Below are 18,926 nucleotides of genomic sequence, written 5' to 3'. Positions count from 1 at the left end.
GTAAGACACACATATTTTTTAAAGGAAAAAAGAAAAAATTTAGTGCGAGTTAAACCCATAATAAAACCTGTAGTTTGAGAAAGAAGGCACAATTGCAGAAGTAAATCATATCAAGGCTCACATTGCTAACTGTCCTCACGTTATTCTCTATAGCAAATGGAGTGTGAGTGGAGAAGAACAAATCTTTGTACAGCCACAACTGCATCAAAAACTGATGAGTTTCTATGAAGTGAATGTTCCAACAGCAGATTAGAAATGGAAATGGATAATATGCACCTCAAATCTACATGGTGAAAGAAAAAAAACAAAGAAAGAAAGAAGAAAGGAAAAAATATTGAAGAGAGCATTCACACTCATGAAATCTCTTTGAAACTGAAAAAATATTTAAGTGAACTGCTAGCATTTCTGATGAAAAAATGCAGGCATACTAACCCTTTTCTGACAGTGATGAAAACCACAGCTCATGTGGCCTAAAATATAATGAACCCTATTTTCACTTTGCTTTGTTCACTCTCTGTAATGTTCAGTTTCTTGCTTTTAACTAAAACCCTGCAGTACCTTTTTTGAAATGGTGAAGTTGAAGAATGCTCCTCTGTCATACACAAATTTACTTTAAAAATAAAAACTAAAGAATTAGTATTGGTGGTTGGATTTATTCTTCATAACCTGGCATAATTCCCCCCACACCCCATCCCCATCCCTCCCCTTGCCCCCTGTCCTCTAGTTTCTAAATTAAAGTCCTTAGATTGTCACTTTTATTATGCACATTGTTTACCCTCTTGGAACCTAGAAAATCAAAACAATGAGATCCAGTGTACAGCTCCAAATAATAAATGTGAAATGCTGCAAAAACCATGTACACTGATAGATATATTTGAGTAAATCTTGGCAAATGTTGCTTTCCTTAGGTGTCCTCCTTTTACCTCTATCAAATACAGACACTGTCCTGAAGTGGAGCAACAACAGGAGAAATTTGAGTGCTCTAATTAGTGGTTAAATGTATTGCCTTCTGCTACCAATAATAAAAGAAGATTTCTTCGCCTGATGAAAATTTCCTAAAACAAATTTGTTAGACTGTTAGTCATTTAACCAAACTCATATATCATATCCACTGAGAATTCCAGAGTTTCATCCTTGTACCTGGATCACTGAACATAAGGATACCAAATTTGGATCTGTCTTGTTTTAGAGTCTGTCAGAGACAAGAAAAAAAGCTCTTGGCTACTCAAGAATCATCTACAGTGAATGGTGGACACTTGAGAACACAGTTATCTTTTGTCTCTCTATTAAACATTGTGAGTCAAAGTCTAAAAACAAAACATCTTACAGAAATCCATGAAGAAAATAGTTGCAAACAAATATTTAATTTAATATTTGGAAACAAAATAATCTATTGAATTCCTTGTAGTGGAGTATATATGTGTCATGATAACGAAAGCTGCTTGCACGTTAGTATGCAAAGGAATCCCTGCAGTTACCTTGTCATTCCTCAAGCCATTCTGTCCAGAGATTTCAGAAACAAAAAAACAAAAATAATGTGGCATGGTACATGGAGAACAAATGCTTGCAGTCTTTGCAGTCTGCACATAGGAACTGGATTTTTTTTTTAAGTTAGTGAAGATATTTGTATTATTTATTCAGGATAGTTTTTTTGGTTTTTTTTTTTTTTTTTTTTTTTTTAAGAAATAACTAGATCAATTGAAACTCTTAGAGGGGAAATATACTACAGTTGGCATTGTGAAAACCAGAGGACATTGGAAAGGGCATTTCCTGGAGTCTATAGGACATTACAGACACAGATGAAAAGTATTGCAAAGAACACAGGTAAGAGCCTGAACTTCATGGAGGGAGTCCTAGAGATGACCTGAAAATGAGAGAGCAAGAGCCAGACCACTAGGGAGCAGACAACACTCCCTGAGGACCAAAGATAACTGAGAAGATATTTCTGATACCAGGTAATCTGGGTCAATTGTAAGAAAAGGCCGCAAGTAAGAGTTTGCCTGCAGTGATATAGTGAGCAAAAAGCAAATTTCCAGTTACTTATTTTCAAGTATTCTTGGTTTATACTCAAATAAAATTGCTTTGAGGTGGGTGTATTTAAAACACTTTCTGCCTTTTGTTGAATGAAAGGAAGGTTTAGAAACTCCTGCCTCAAAAGTATCCTGCTGACTCAGGGTCCTATGAAAACAAATCAGGGTTTTTTCCTCTACTCATAACAATCTGGAAGATATTAATGATGGCATATGGTCCATTGTTCAGCACTATGACAGATTTCTTCCAGATTATGACTCTGCATCAAAGCATGACTTACATGCTGAGCATAGTACTTGTTATTAATTCATTAATTTGTATGGGTCTGAAAGTATCTAGTGCTTTTTGTAGCTGTTTAGAAAATCCAGAAATACACTGGCCTTGCATGAAACCATTTATTTCCTTTATTCTGATTTCCAAAAGCACAAGGTAACAATTTCAATATCTGACTCAAAAGAATAAAATCAAATTTGAGAAAAATATTATTCTTCCTATCCTTTTTTATTTCCCCCCCCCCCCAATTAGGTCTTGCCTGAAAGATTTCATGACACACCTCAGAATAACTCTGTTAAACATCTGAATTAATCGTTATTTCTGCAACACTCATCTGCACATGAGGAGAGACTAGATTTGTGCCTCTGTCACTTTCATTTTTCCCACAAAATTTCTTATTCCAGCAATTTTGGAATTTTTGGAAAAAGAAAACCCAGCAAGATTGACCGGTGAAAACATTTGAAGAAATAACATTAAAAATATATTTTCAAAGAATGAAAGAAGTTTAAGAGAAATTTTATATTAGGGTTTCTACAATTGCAAAAGCAGTCATGTGGAGTAGTAGATGTTTTTACTTGCAGGGGGTGGAGTAGTAGATGTTTTTACTTGCAGGGGATGCCAATAAGTTTTCTAGGATTGGCAAAACATGATTAATTCATTTTACAGATAAAAACAAATTTGGTTTTCTCTCCCTTTTTTGTCTAATATCTGACAATTTCCCTCTAGAAAGCCACTGAGTGTCACACACTTATTTATGTCAGGGTTTCTTCTAGAAGACTATTAGCTATCCTAATTCCTGCTTTGCTGAAAAGTTTGAGACCAAATACAAAAGCCACCAAACTTCAATATATGATTGTATATGATAATTTTTATAGTCAAAATGTTGACAAATGTTTTTATTTTCATTTAGGCATTCCAGAAGGATTGAAATTAATGATGTGAACGTTAAAGCCTTTGAAACAAATGTGTCTGGAAACAGATGTATTACTGATGAATACAAATAAAACTATTTTTCATAGTACTTCCCATCTGGAGAAGACAATTATTATATGTTCTATATTATAACAACATCTACCATAAGCAGAATTTGCAACAAGATAGAGAAACTATTAGCTCTCAACATTTCTTTGAGTTTGAGTGCATTATGATTTAAGAACCAGTTATGTCCCAATTCGGAAAATTGCTGCACTTCCATTACAGCTGCAGAGAGTTACATTGAAATCTATGAGCACCATAAAAATCACTCTCAAAACTGAATATTTAATTTCTGCCTCTGTACTTGTGAAATTCAAATATCAATTCAGAATATAAAAAAGCTGCATTTTCTAAACACCTTCGTATTTTATCTTGTTCATGTCGCTGAATAACAATAGCCTCAGTAAAAGCATTCTACTCTAACAGGCAGAGCAGACCTAACTGAGGTACAGCAGGGGATTGAACAGAGAAGGCTTAGTCTCCCTTAGTTTCATGACCACTGGAAAGCAGACCAGTTATAGACTCCTGTATTGCCCAGATTGGTAAATTGCTCTTCATAATAAAATAATCTTTGGTTGGTTTGAATTTTTTATTGAGTTTTTCCTTTAAATTTCCTGGAAAGACAGAGAAGAAGGTTTACTTATTAGCTAAGTTCTTACAGAGATATTGTCACAGTGATGTCAAATTACTGGAGATGGACTGTTTCGCATTGCTGAATTATATCCTCTAACTCAGATCAGTGGACTGGATTCTCAGGTGACTGAAATTCATGTAGTTTTAGTAAAGATGATGGCTATTTGAAACAGTTAAAAATGTTTCCTGAATTTTGTATCTTCCTTCCATTGAAACTCACCTTCCTCTCAGTCACCTCAGGATTTGAATCCATGCGTTTGGAGGATCTAAGGGACAGTTCTGATATAACATCATGGCTTTGGCCCAGTTGGTGACCATGTCCAACCCATGAGACAAAGTCATGTGATAAATAAAGTCTGTAGAAAGATATACAACATAAAATTACAGAGAGACAAAGACATGCTGAGAAAAGTATTGTTAGTAGCTCTGGATTCAAAGTGGTAAATATCAACATGAAAAAGTTTAAAATCCTGAGAGGAAAAAAAAGATTCAAATGAGGATTAGTAAAACCATCAGGTTGAGTTGATATTTCAGTGTTGATGGGGGATGAGAAGATGGCTGAGTAATAAGTACAGACAGGTATGGAAGTTAACTGTTCTTTCCACAACAAAAGCCAGCCAAAGTCTTTGGGCTGGTGACCACATGGAGCTCATTAAATATCAACTACTATATTTTTGTTTTAGGCAATATGGAACTGCCATGTGCATTTAAATGGAATATGTCCTGCTGGCAGGTTCTCCTTACACAAAGCTAGAGATTAAAAAAAAATCTCTTAAAAGAATAACAGCAAAAGATTTTAACATATTTAACAAACTATTCAATTCTGGGTAATTTTGGAATCAAGCTTCTTTCCTTTCCTTCCTCCCTCCTTCCCTCCCTTCCTTCCTCTTTACTATTTCCTTCCTTCTCCTTCCTTCTCTTTCTTCTGTTCCTTTCTTTGTCTCTTTTTTTGGAACACCACATTATCAATATTGTGTTAATTCTGATGTTATTTCAGTGGGATTACATAGTATTTATTGCATTATAAAGAACTTGTTTTGTGATTTTCCCACATTTTATACATCCATGATATATTTTACTTCATCATCCCAAGCAAAGGCTCTGCATAATTTACTTCATTTTATGGTGTTTGCATTAATATGTGTGATGTCTCAGTCAATAGAAAATTATTTTCTAGTTCCTTACCAATTAAGTGCTTTGTATGTGAAGTACATTTAGACATCTCACCTTCAAATTCAGAATGCAGTAAGAGGCCAAGGTCACTCTGATTAGTATAAAGGACATTGCTGCATTAATGGATTAACTCTCTTCTTTTGGTATTGACAATACTCCAATACTAGGTGGAATAAATCTTTATTTCTCAGGGAAATAAAGAACTAAACAAAAAATTCCTGATCAAGAAATAGCAGGGCTGTCTTAGAAAATGTCTTCTGGCCAATGTTACAACAATGAGCTTATTGAAATGTGCACTGAAGGATACAGGGTGAAAGAATGGTGGGCTTACTACTTTCTCCTAATATTTCCCAGTTAGTAGTTTAACTCTGCATTTAATGAACCTGAAGAGTCACCATAAAGATTCAAATGAGAGATGAGGGACAAATGTTACATAATTAGAAAACCTATCCTCAATTTTATTCACAGATGGGAAGTGCAGATTTAAAAAAAAATTATATATCCTTTTAAAATATAAAGAAGTAATAGAACCCACTATCTGTTCCACTGCCAGCAAAAAGCTACTCAATTCAACAGGTGAGAAGGTCATGAGAGGAGGAACACGATAGCTAACAAATGAGACTGATAAACTAATAATCTAATGAAACTGACTGTTTCTGCACATTAGCAATTTTCCCTTTTTTAATTATTATTTACTTTATTTCATTTTATCCTATTTTATTTCATTTTATTTTATGAAGTCACAGCCTTTTCTGTCATGAAAGGAGTGGAAAACATGCAGCTGTAGGAAAACTATTTCATTTGGCTTTTGTTTTCTTTGTAGGCTATAACCTCCTAGGCTACAGTGTCTGAGTTAAGACTTAAGTCAGAGAAAACACATCAGAAAATTTTACATATAGCTTCAGGACAGCTTCTATACCAGCTACTTCTTCTTGAGATCTGCTCCATTTGGAAGGTACTTGTTTTTTGGAAACTAAAGTGTTTTGGATAATGATCTAACTGGTAAACTTGGAAATGAGAGGCATTTAAACCTGCTCTAAATTTTCTGGCGTAGTTTCACAATTTATTCAGATGTGTTCCTTTTACTTTTTCTGAAGTTTTTTCCCCTTTTCTGTCATTCCTTTGTCCTCTTCTCCAAGGCATGTAGTGCCCTTCTGATAAAGCATATACGCCTCCAGTTTTCCCCGTCAAGTTGGAATTTTCACTAATACTTTCCAGAACTCATCTACTTTCCTAGTTTTTTCAACCACTCCCAAAAATTTCATTCCATCTCTTTTCTCTTCCACTGTAGATACTTCAGTAATGTATTACTATTCCTAAATTCTAAGTCTTTGCTGCCCCTTAGCTTAATCAAATAATGTCTTTCTTTCCTTCATGCTGCGCAGGTTTGTGCCCAAGGTTCTCCTTAAATCATATTTTGAGTATCTAATGGATAAATCATATTAACTCACCCACTGTTTGTGATTACACTTACCTGGTACTTGTATCAGATGATCATGTTTATCCATAAAGGGCAAAGTGTGCATGGGAGAAGGTCAATTTGACAAATTGCCTCTATTCACTTCCACTTTGTCTCCTGCTACACCCCTGTTGTATATTGATTCTTTTCTCACAGGTCAATTTCTTCACATGCTTCTTACACTCTAGTAGTTTTATGCCACATCTCCTACCCAGAGGTCTCACTGCCTCACAGTCAGTCTTTCAAATATTAAGATCTTTAAAAAATGCAGAGATTAAACAATAGATAAACAAGGCACAGCATGATCTGTTAGAACAGGCTATCATAAGCAGGTAGTGAACTTTTAAATGCCATCCTTGCTCATGACTTAATTTATTTGTTTTGGCTCATATATTGAATACTCCCAGTACTAATATTCCCATCAAAGTACAGACAAGAACAGCAAACACTTCTGACTTGAAATTGGTAGGTTGGATATTCTTCTGGATGGAAGCAATAGTCAGCTTTTGAAAGTGATCATGAGCATGTAGACAACCAAAAGACTGCACTTGGATTTTTCTGAAGTTTTAACAAAATATTCACTCACACCTTCACCAGAGGCTCCTAAAAAAAAACCATGAATGACTGAAGGAAGGTATTTTGTAGGTCAGTGAGTAGCTAAAAATATCATAAATAAAGAATAGAAGTTTATGTCCAATTTTCACATCAGGTGAAGGCTTCTGGTAGGATACCTAAGGTTCTGGAACTTGGAGCATTTAACAGATATTATAGAATTCTCAGAAAATTATCTGTAAAAGGAGGCAAATAATGATCTGATACATTTTACAGATAATATAAATTTAGGTATTTTTCTACTAACCATAGGGGGAATTTTTAGGAAGCATTTTCCACTGTTATAAATTGTTTTAATTTAGGCAAACTGCAAAGAGGTTTACTGAAAAGGTGAACTTGATAAGAACAGTCAGTTCTTTGGATAAACATAAACCAACCTTAACTTCTAAATCTGTGGGTTTGAAGAACAAATTGTGGCTGACACTGGTACAGTAAACTTCAAGATTAAGGAAAAATACATTCTTCCCAAACTCCTTGCAAAAAAAAAGCACTTGAAAATGTACCGGAATTGAGTTTAGAAAAGTGTCAAAAATGGTACGATACCATTAAATTCCCCCTCTCTCCTATCCACCTTTGGTTTCAACTTTCTTTAATACTCTTGCCATATTCTTTCTTTAAAAAAAATTAAATTACTGTGATTTCTTGCTATTAATAAATGCTAAAATGTATAACAAAACTCATAGCTAGGTTTACTTTGTTAAAATATGTCAAAGGCAGCTTTCTGCAGAGCTGCGCCATTGCCTAAGCAGCTCTGCTTAGAGTTTAAATTGTTATTCTGTGAGTGCCTACAGGTTAACATTGTTACTGTGATTTAAGGAACAACAGAGCAGTGCTGCCATGTCTCAGGTAGCTGTCAATTTCAGCTAGCTCAAAGGCAAATCAAGAATTTCTTACATGGCACAACACTGGCTGAACAACAATGTTTGTAGAGTATTGTAGTCAAACTCAAGAACTAAATAGAAAATGACTGAAAACTAAATAACTAAGATACTTGTGATTAGGTGGCAGTGAAAGCTTATTGTCCATATCATCTCTGATTTTTTGTGGTTTTTGGTTCAATTAAGTGGTACTAATGGAAACGAGGACTTCAGTGGTACAAGGACTTGGTGCTGTCCCTCTGCCTGGGAGTGACATGAATGCAGAAAATGCCAACTGGAGAGGCCCAAACCTCTCCACTGCAGAGAAAGCTTTGTGAGGCTGACAGTGGGCACGGGAGCAGATGGCAGGTTGCTAGCAGAAGATTACAGGTCCCTAGAAATGAATGACAGGTTTTGTTCCCAGTGCCGCTGTAGTTATAGAGAGTGTTCAAAGTTCAATAAGCACAAGTCACATAACTTGTGACCTAATCTTGCCAATTAGGAAAGAAAACCTTTAAGGGTAGTAAGTTTGGCCACAAAAATACAGACTTCCAGGGCTAATGAGGACCATATCATATAAACTGACAGCATTGCCTTCTTTTACTTCAAAAAGAATAAATATATGGTATATTTATTGGTATATGGTATTATTTATTATTTATTTATATATCATTTTTTGTTATGAGACATTTCAGCAACATAACATACAAGCTTACAGTAATGGATGAAGGAAAAAAGCAAAGTTCTTCATTGAGCAGATAGTCTCTCAATGATCTATAGCTGAAAAGTCACCCACAAAACCAATATTCGAGTCACACAAAACATCCTTTCTGTAATCAGCTACAAAAAAAAAATCAGAAGTGGCTACATTATTTTCATGAAAGACAAGGAAAATCAGGTCTATGCTGTTTTACTGACAGATCAGTAGCATATTAAAGGCCTGGAAGGGTTTCTTCATATACAGAAATCTATATACTTAGTGAAAAAAAAAAATCAGAGTAACGATTAAAGTTTATATAATGCCAACTGTTCATTTTACAGATTTATAATGGAATTATATTCCATTATATTCAAAAAAACATATCCATTAAATATGAATGAATCTTTAACAAACACTGAATTTCATGTATGATTTTATGAGGAATTATATGTTGTCTTCAGAATTTGTACCATTAACTTTGAAGAAAAGATCTTTAGTGTAAACAAGACATAATCAAGGTAACCTGAATCCCTGACAATGATTCATAAATAATTTGTTACCTTCTTCCAAGTCCTGTGTAATTTTCAGAATTTTCTCAGTAGAATTTCAGTGTTTATCTTCAGTATAGTTATCAATGAATAATAACATTGTATTCAGTCTTCTGTCTTCACTTTTAGTGATCCATAACACTTGCAATTTATTGATTTAGAAATAAAGCTATACTCCAAATTGCAAGAAATTGCATTTGGTGATGAAATCAAAGTTAAGAAGATAAAGAATCATGTATGAAAATTTATTAAATTGATTTTATAAATGTACAGTTACATAACTTAAGTACATAAACACTACATTTGAAGACAACAAAAGAAACTCTGGCAATCTAGGACAAAAGAAAAATCATAAGCAGGTAAGATGAGATACCAAATTGTGGGATCTCAGCATCTCAGTCCTGAGGTGCCGAGCCACCGAGACCACCCTTGGGGGGCTCGGGAGTCCTGGAATGTTGCCAGAAGTGTCTGGTGGCTGGACTTTGACCCTACACGGGAGACGACACCTGCATGAGGATAGGAGGACTTCACCGGGGTGAATGGTGAAGGGATTAGTTAATTAGAGGGTGAGACACAGGGTTTAGGATTTATGTACAGGGGGGTTTAGAGAAGTAAGATGGAGGAATTGGGGCGTGTCCTGTCTTTCTTCTTCTTCTTCTTCTCCTCCATCTTCTTTGGTGATGGTGGCACTTTTGGATTGGCCATTACTAAAAGTGCACCGGGCAATAAGAATAAATGGTATTGGGGAAAAATGATAAATATTGTACACGTAACAATGGGTATAAAGATAGGTGGCTGTCAGGAGGACAGTACAGTGTGCTCATGGCTGACTGCTGAGCAGACCTCTGTCGGGCTGAAAGAAAATCTTTTAGATAAACAATTAATAAACATAAAAACCGAAAGAAGAACTGAAGCCTCTTCTCGTTCTTTTGATACGCGGGCTGCCCCAAGGCCACTCCGGGCCTTTCCAGGCCCTTCAAACAGCCGAAAACCGGACACCAAATAAGAACTAACTTAGGAGGAAAATTAACAACTGATTATACTTTTTAATTATGAGATTATTATGCAATAACTATAGGAATAAATTTATTATACTAAAGGTGTCAAAAAAAAAAAAGGAAAAGAGAAGGGAAGGGCAGGGCAGCAAAGTGGTTTGGAGGCTAAGATCTTTCATACTTCACTTTAATGTAATTAAAAATTACTGAAACAAATTACTTGAATAGTTCATGGTGTCCTAAGATGGAAAAACCAAGCAGCAGCACAGATACAGAAATCTGAGCACCAAATTGGCACTGCAGAGGAATCAGTAAAATGCCGACAAGCCTTCCTTGGAATTTTACATAAGAAAACGAGAAATGGCAAAGCAGTTTGATGGATTCATCTTAACACCTCTAGAGAGGTCTAATGTACAACTCAAATTCCAGAGACAAGAGCATGAAAAAGAGGAAGTATATAAAATTGAGATTCTCCTACTTTTGCCTAAATTTAGTGAATACAAGAATGATGGACCTATTATGCAGGACAAATAGTAGATAGATGCACAAGTAAAGCAGCAATACCTGGAGCAGGTGATTCACCTTTGTTGAAGTCTGCAGAAAATTCTTAAGATTCATTAAATATCTGAATATGTGGATTCTTTGCTTATGCTAAATGGGAAAAAAAATAAAGCAATTCACCCTGTACAACATCTGCCTCATGAAGTGCTGCAATTATTACTCCCATGCATGTTTAAACCCTTAGCTACTCTCACAGTTTTATTCTGCCTGTTCTGTCAGGATTATTATTTCTCTTGTTAAATCTCACACTGAGATTTTTTTATAGTTTCCCTATTATCCTTCTTTGCTTTTTCTTCTTTTTTCATCAAAAGACAAATAATTAGTGTACCCTTTTCACTATAATCATGTGTTCTACCTACTGATATTGTTGACGTATCACAGTGTTTATTTTATTTGAATGTTTGTAGACTTCTCACAATTCCTTATTAGATTTTGTTTTCCTTTTCCTGGCCCTATAATCTGTCACAGTATTTTATTTTCAGGAGTATTTATCTATCTATCTTACTTTTAGTAATAAGATCCCAAAGCTCACATCTATATGAAAAATAACAGGTATAATGACCTGAAATGTAGGCTTAAAACACATCCTTCTCACTGAGGAATTCATGCAGAAAAAAAGCCAGTATTTCTATGTACTGTCAGCTTGTCTTTGTATTAGACAGAAGTAAATGTAATAACTTTTGAATAATAATTTCCTAACTCCTTCAAATAAGAAGAAATCTATCTTTCTAATTTTTACTATTGTCTCAATTTATACTAGATGCAATTGTTCACCATTATGATTTTTTTTCTTTAAACTTGCCAAGTTTCTGTCTAAGAGCCATCTAAGACATGGCTACTGCCAGTCCCCTTCATGCCAGCTAAATCTCTCTCCACCCAAGTCTCCAGTTCCTTCTTGAAGTTGGTGAGAGATTGCTCCCAGGTATTCAAACTGAGTATAGAAATACATTCAAACCTGTTAGATGAACAAATATATTTTTCCTATTTCTTGTTTTATCATTATGAATTTTCTGCTCAACATTTCCAGTTACTAACTCAATTTCTCTGACCATCATTGTAACTCTCTGTTTAGTTATTTCAGTAATAAGTCAATCAAGGTTATATAACTAAGTCCTGTAGATGACTAATTTTTTACTTTAATCCTATATTGGCATCATAAACAGCAGAAATTTTACTATATTCATATTAGACTTTGTGAATACAAATAAAACATTGCATCAGCACAAAGATTTAAAAAGGTACTTATAGTGTAGAGATATTATACTATAATGAACATTCTTGTATCCTGTATTATGTAGGACATGCAAGCTATTTCCTAAAATCTGTAAAAATTTAAAGGTATAAATGAAGTTCATTCCATAATAACTGTACTATATTACCAACCTTTTTAACTAAAAAAATTATTTTCTCTCATTATAGTCTCATCATAAATGGCAATATTTATGTATTAAATAATATATTTTATAGGCTGGAAAACATAGGAGGTACCACACTGTCCTTTATATTTTATTTTCCGAATGAGATATGTGAGTTTTGCATTTTGTTGTGTTGTTTTAATTCTCCATAAGAAGCAATTTTGTACAGTGTCTAAGAGAATTGTGAATTCTTTGCTAATTCACCACTACAACATTTCATGCTTTATTGCTTTGAGTTTACTCCCTGAATCTTTTCAAAATTTGCATCTCCAGACATTTTATGTGGCTGAGAATTGCAAACTTGAACTATGGTGCTTCCTGTCCATTTAATATCATACAATTAGGGAAATAAAGGGGATGGGGCTGTGTGGAAAATACAAGTCTTTAGAGAAGAGTAGCACATACTGAATTAAAGGCTACCTGATGACTGGAAGAGAGACAGGAATGTGGTGTGAAGAAAAAGGGGAAACACAAAAACGAGCTCAGTCTTCACAGCTCCAGGGACTGGAGATGCAAGGATGGAGAGCAGAGTGGGGAGGCCAGGATTGCTACATGGTTTCACAAACCCAATGCTACTTCAGCACATAGTTTAATCAAACCAGTCTTGATTTCTTGTTTATCCAGCTCAGTGTTACCATGGAGTTTTAAAATTACTATTTACAATTACTTTTTTTCTTTTTATTCATTATCACATTTTTTTCATCCTGTCATAAAACTCACAGAATAAGAATTACACTGCTTGGATACAGGTTTTCTGACAAGTCAAACAGGAAAATTTCTTTTCACCACAGAATGATTAAAGGTTCTTATTCTTAACTTTTAAATGTTTAAATCATTCCATATTTTTGGTCACTTACCAAAAATGTGACTATTTAATCATATGACCATTTCTCTTTTTGTATTTTTATTACAGAATCCTCAGCTGTAAGAGGACACTTGGTCACTCTTCATGTTCTCTCAACTGTGAGATCCAGAAGTCTGCTAGCTTAACTTCCAAAGTCATGAGAGCTCACAGTTCATCTCATCTGCTCAAATCATTACTCTCACATACTGTCCCTGTAGCATCAAGTAAGAAAATAATAATGAGAAAGCAAATGAGAAGTGAAATCATTGATTGTTAATTCATTGAAGTCTTTGATTGAATAAAAGGGTAGATTGCAGTTGAAATGCATTAAACTCTTCTCCAGTTCTTGGTGCCAATTCTCCTTATGCTGTATAAGAAAAAAACCTACTCACTAACAAATTGTCAAATAAAGAGAAATTAACTGACATAATAAGAGAGAAAGTGTATTTGATGCCAAAATTGTAACTTGGCCCATGCTATGGGAAAAGATAAAGAAAGTACCTCCCCACATCTGGCACACCAGCAGGTAGGCGTAGTTTAAAAATGCTAGTAGGGCATAAAGCTGCAGCAGAAAAAGCAGTGGTAGAACATAATAACAGACTCTCAGGTTTCAGCGCCGGTCTGGTGTATGGATGAAGGCACAGCATTGTCAGTGCTTTAGGAGATCATGAACACAACCTATTTCTCTGCTAAAACAGAGCCAGAAGACAAAGAAGAGATCCTGTGAGTCTATGGCAGATACAGGATCAGACAGGGTGCGCTGGCAGGTCATCCATAAGTTGCAGGCTGACTCTTAGAATCTAAAGGTGTGCATACCATGATCATATCTATGTGTTCTAAATAATAAAAAGCCTTATGAAACTTCTGTTCATTTCTGCTGGTGCACTGCCACTGTGTGAAAAGCCTTGGAGACAGAAAGAAATTACCTTAGCTGTTTCAACATGCTATCTACATCACCTGTCACCTTCAAGTAGCTGGTAAGGAACAGACAAAGATTCCTACAAAATAGTGGGAAAAAGAAGACCTATGCATCTTTCTCAGAAAGGACAACAATGACTTTAGTCATGGTAATTGTTGCCATTAGAAAAAATATGCCCATACAAATAAATGTTTGTCATAGTGCTCGTATTGATAAAGTTTTATCAGCATGCCTAATTTCACAGAGCTGTTTTTGAGGATAGTGCTTTTCGAAATATATTGTGTACAATTCCAAAATGCCTTCATTGAATTTGCACTGCTACTGTTTTGATGTGTACACCAAGAAAGGGTTGGAGATAAACATACTTGTCTAAACATAGCATAAAAATGGCAACTGCACAAAAAGAGATCTTCAACCCAATAGTGGCATAGAGCAAAAGACCCTCAGTCAACTCAGTTATGTTCAGTTTTCAAAGCAAGGACCACAAAGGGCCTGAGAATAAATGAAGTAAAAAACGTTTTCAGCTATTTGTATTCATCATCTTGTCAGTACTTCCAGACACAAGAGGTTGTACATGACTCTCAAGACCACAGCAATAGCAACTGGAACTTTAAAAGAAACAAAAATAATGCCAACAAAATAAAAAAACTTTCTAAAAACCATTTAATTTGTTTTAGCCAGAAAGCCAGACCTAAAGCCAGAGCTGCATGAATGAAGTGGTTTAACCCTGGTGAGCAGCTCAGGCCCACACAGCTTCTTACTTATTCCCCCACAGCTGGATGGAGGGAGAATTGGAAGAGTAAAAGTAAAAAGACTCATGGGCGGGGATAAAGAAAATTTAATAGGTAAAGTAAAATTTGTGTTCACAAGCAAAGAAAAACAAGGAATTCACTCACTGCTTCCCACAGGCAGGCACATGTTCAGCTATCAACAGGAAAACTTCATTAACAGTGAAAATAAAGCTCATCATTTCAAATGTCGCAACTTCCTCCTTTTTCCCCCCTGCATTTAATGCTGAGCACTATGTCATTATATGGTATATGGTATATGGTACATGATATATGGTATATGGTATATGGTACATGGTACATGGTACATGGTACATGGTATATGGTACATGGTATATGGTATATAGTACATGGTATATGGTATATGGTATATGGTATATGGTATATGGTATATGGTATATGGTACATGATATATGGTATATGGTATATGGTACATGGTACGTGGTATATGGTATGGGATATTCCTGGAGTCACTTGGGCTCAGATGTTTTGTCTGTGCTCCCCCAAGTCCTTGTACATCCCCAGCTTCCTCACAGAGGAGATAAGAGGCAGAAAAGGCCTTTACTGTGCAAGCTCTTCTTTGCAGTAATTAAAACTTCCCTTTGTTATCAACACTTTTTCCAGCACAAATCTGACATACCAGCTACTATGAAGACAATTAACTCTATCCCAGAAAAAAAACAGGTCAATGGGTGGAGATAAAAATAAAGACTGGTAAGCCAATGTCACTTGAAAGACAAAATGCAGACCACACAGCAAAAGATAATGAAGATACTCAGAGTCATTTACAGAGGTTGAAATAATTTTTTTAGAAAGATTTATTTATATGAAATACAGTTTGTATATATTCATATCAGTACAATCACCACATAAAGAGGATTCTGTGTTCCATCAAATATGCTGCTGTTTGCTGGGATAATTACATCACTGATCCTTACTTTATCTTTAAGGGTCTACATGTGTTTCATCCTGGAGAAAGGAGAGCAATTTCATTGCTCTCGTTTTATTACATCCTTCATCCTTCAAAATCAGGATTTTAACAACCTTATTTAAGCTGGAACCCTTAACATCATATTAGAACTTACACTGTTTCTCTTTTTTCACTAAACATTAATTTTCAGAGCACTTTCAAAGAGCCAAAAGAAATTAGTTCAAAAATAAAATTACCATGTTTTTTTAGAAAATATAATGAGAGCACAAAAAATATTGTGATATGCTTTGATCGGATGATAAAACAAGTTGATAAAAGCAATTACACTCTTCAAATAAATCAAAGTTTTTGACATGATGCAATATAATGCTATATTCTGAGAAGGCATGCAGTGTACATAATCAGTTGGTCATATAGTTTTGTTGATATTTAGAGGTAGAAAATGCAGATAAGGGTGAAAATTCAATGCTAGAGTCCAGGAGATTTAGGAGTACTGAGAATTCTTCCAGATCTGATGCTACTCAATGTCTTAATCAGTAATGATAATGTATGCATCTGAATGACCAAGCAATATCTTTGATAGTATGTTGTACAGCTCAATGGAAGCATTAAACCATGAGAAGAGGGCACTTTTACATGATGTTCCAGGCCCCAGGTACAAGGTCATAACTGAGCAAAATACATTTCAGCGCAGTGTTGAAACTGTTAGTTGTTACATGTGGGAAGTATGGCAGGCTTCAGAAGCAGGATGCAACATTATTTTCTGGAAAGCAGCAACTTGAGAAAAAATGTTTACAGAGACAACCAGGTCAGTGGGAAGCTCAGTATAAAGTTCAGTGAATGTTGTCACTGAATTTCTAAAAGATTATCAGGAAGGGAGCCAGATAACATCTGTAGGCAGAATTTGTATGAATTGGAAAATTTCTTCATCCAGTTTGAAGTCTGCTTTTCATGGAAGTTATGAATTTAATGAAAAGAATACAGAGGACTAAAAAAATGACTCAGTTGTACTTAAACTAATCCCTGAAGAGGGATGCTTAAGGAATCCTATCGACTGGTTTATTAAAGAGAAAAAGAAGTTACTGTCCTGCTACATATAGACTTAACCACTGAAATTATATTTGGTAGGAAAAGGTGTCCAAATCTTGCAGAAGAAGGCCTAAGAAGATGCACTGCATGGGAACTAAACTTAGACTTATTCAGCCTTGAAATAAGATGCAGTAAAATGCATTGGTGAGGCTAACTGACTATTTGAACAACTTACCAGAAGCAGCCCATGGACTTACTACTGTTTGGAGTCTTTAAAAACTGATTAGATAGTTCTCTGAGAAACATATTTTAATCCAGTTTCTGGAAGAAATTCTGCAGCTTATAGAGGCAGAGCATAGGGCCAGATGGTCCCTTCAAAAGGGAATGCTGGTCCCTTCTGTTCTCAGTGTCCTTGAGTGAGAAAAATGTATCTTTTATTGCTGTCTTTTTCAGAGAAGCACTCCGAGTAAGCATTTCTAGGATTAGTGAGCTGGAGGATACTCCCATGGCAGGGCTGCATTTCCAGCCTCATGCAGTGTGTAAACAGCAGGCAATAAAGTTGTCTGGTTGCTCCCAGAAGACCATGCTTCGCCTACAGAACCTACATTTTGGGGCATGATTAAAAAAAAAAGAGAAAGAATGATATTATTTTGTTGCTAAGTTAAGATCTATGCTGGGAGAAAAACAAATAGCCTCTACTTAAAAAAAAAAATAAACTGAAACCTTTTAGATTGGTAGGTATTTTATTTAGAACATGTCAAGTCTTTGCATTGTGAAAGTCTAACAAAACCATTTTTCCAAGTATAGACATATTTTGATAGGTTGTGTCTATATGTGTTTCAATTTCAGATAGCTTTATTTGTAATTTATAGTATACCAAAGAAGGCTCAGCAAATACAGAGGTTACAAAACTCAACTAAGCAATGCTCCAACAGTCTATAGATTATTCTTTCAATTATTAATTCATATTAATTGAGGTATTTGATTTTCTGCTAAATATTACATTCAAATTGCTTTTTTCCGTTTTTTAAAATTATTGAATTGCCATGAGCTAAAAGGAACTCCTACAGTGCTTCTTCCATGATTATGTGTGCTTTTTATCAGACTTTTTTCATCAGCACTGGCAGCATGTTAATTAACTCGGCTGTGAATGACCCCCTGCTATTTTACCGGGGTTTCCACTGTAAAATAAAAGAAGGACCAGAAGAACAGAGAAAACACTGCTTTTGAAGCCATCAGGGAATGGGAAAGTTCTTCTTCTCAGTTATGACCTCTCTGTGGATAGTCCCCATACTGTAATTCTTTTTATGTTAAGGAGTGGCATCGGTTGGAGGAGGATAATATAAAGCAATATCATTTCATACAGACATAAAACCTCCTAAATTTTGGAAAGCAACCCATTGGTCTGTGATGACTTTGTTTTCTGTCCTCCTCAAACAAAAATTCCTCTCTGAAGAAGCCTGAAGAACAACTGCTCGTGGAAGTGTAGTAGAAACTCACTAATCTCACCTTTCCATTATTATCATACTGCTGAATTTGCCTACACTGACCCATTGTGCAAAATGGAATCAAAACCTTGTCATTGTGGACTAAGGATACACACAGAATGACCACTGCCATGGTAGTGTTTAGGAAAAAAAAAAAATCCAGGGAAGATTTTAGAAGATTTTAAAAAACACCTTCCACTCTGCACTGCATGTCATCCCATGCAGTGAATTCTTTCACATGTAAGACAATTCTAGTCATTATCATCCTAATGTGTTGCATTCTATGATGCCGCATTTTTCTCATTATTCTACTGAAAACTCCCCTAAACTCTTCTAAGTGATCTTGGTTTTTTGGTTTTTTTTGGTGGTTTTGTGTGGTTTTTTTTTTTTTTTTTTTTTTTTGATTGTTGGATATTTTTGTTTTTTCATTTCATCAGTACATGCTAGAAACATGAACTTTTTTTGAGATGCTCTTGGAACTCCCAATTGAAAACTTAGTGAATCCACATGTTATTCATACTATGAAAAGCTAAAGTATCTGCGAATCAAAGATACCAATATAAGCTAGAAAAATACAGTTTCTTTTGATACAAAGTTTATGTTTTTTAATTTTAGTATGAATTGATAAGTTGAAAGACCTCACAGTCCACAGGAAAAATTCCAGCACCTTAAAGTTAATAGCCATCTCCTGGTTTG

The sequence above is a fragment of the Zonotrichia leucophrys genome, chromosome 1 (genome assembly GCF_028769735.1).
Source record: "Zonotrichia leucophrys gambelii isolate GWCS_2022_RI chromosome 1, RI_Zleu_2.0, whole genome shotgun sequence".
NCBI lineage: Eukaryota > Metazoa > Chordata > Aves > Passeriformes > Passerellidae > Zonotrichia > Zonotrichia leucophrys.
The sequence above is the reverse complement of the archived record's forward strand: the minus strand, read 5'-3'. Positions refer to the sequence as shown.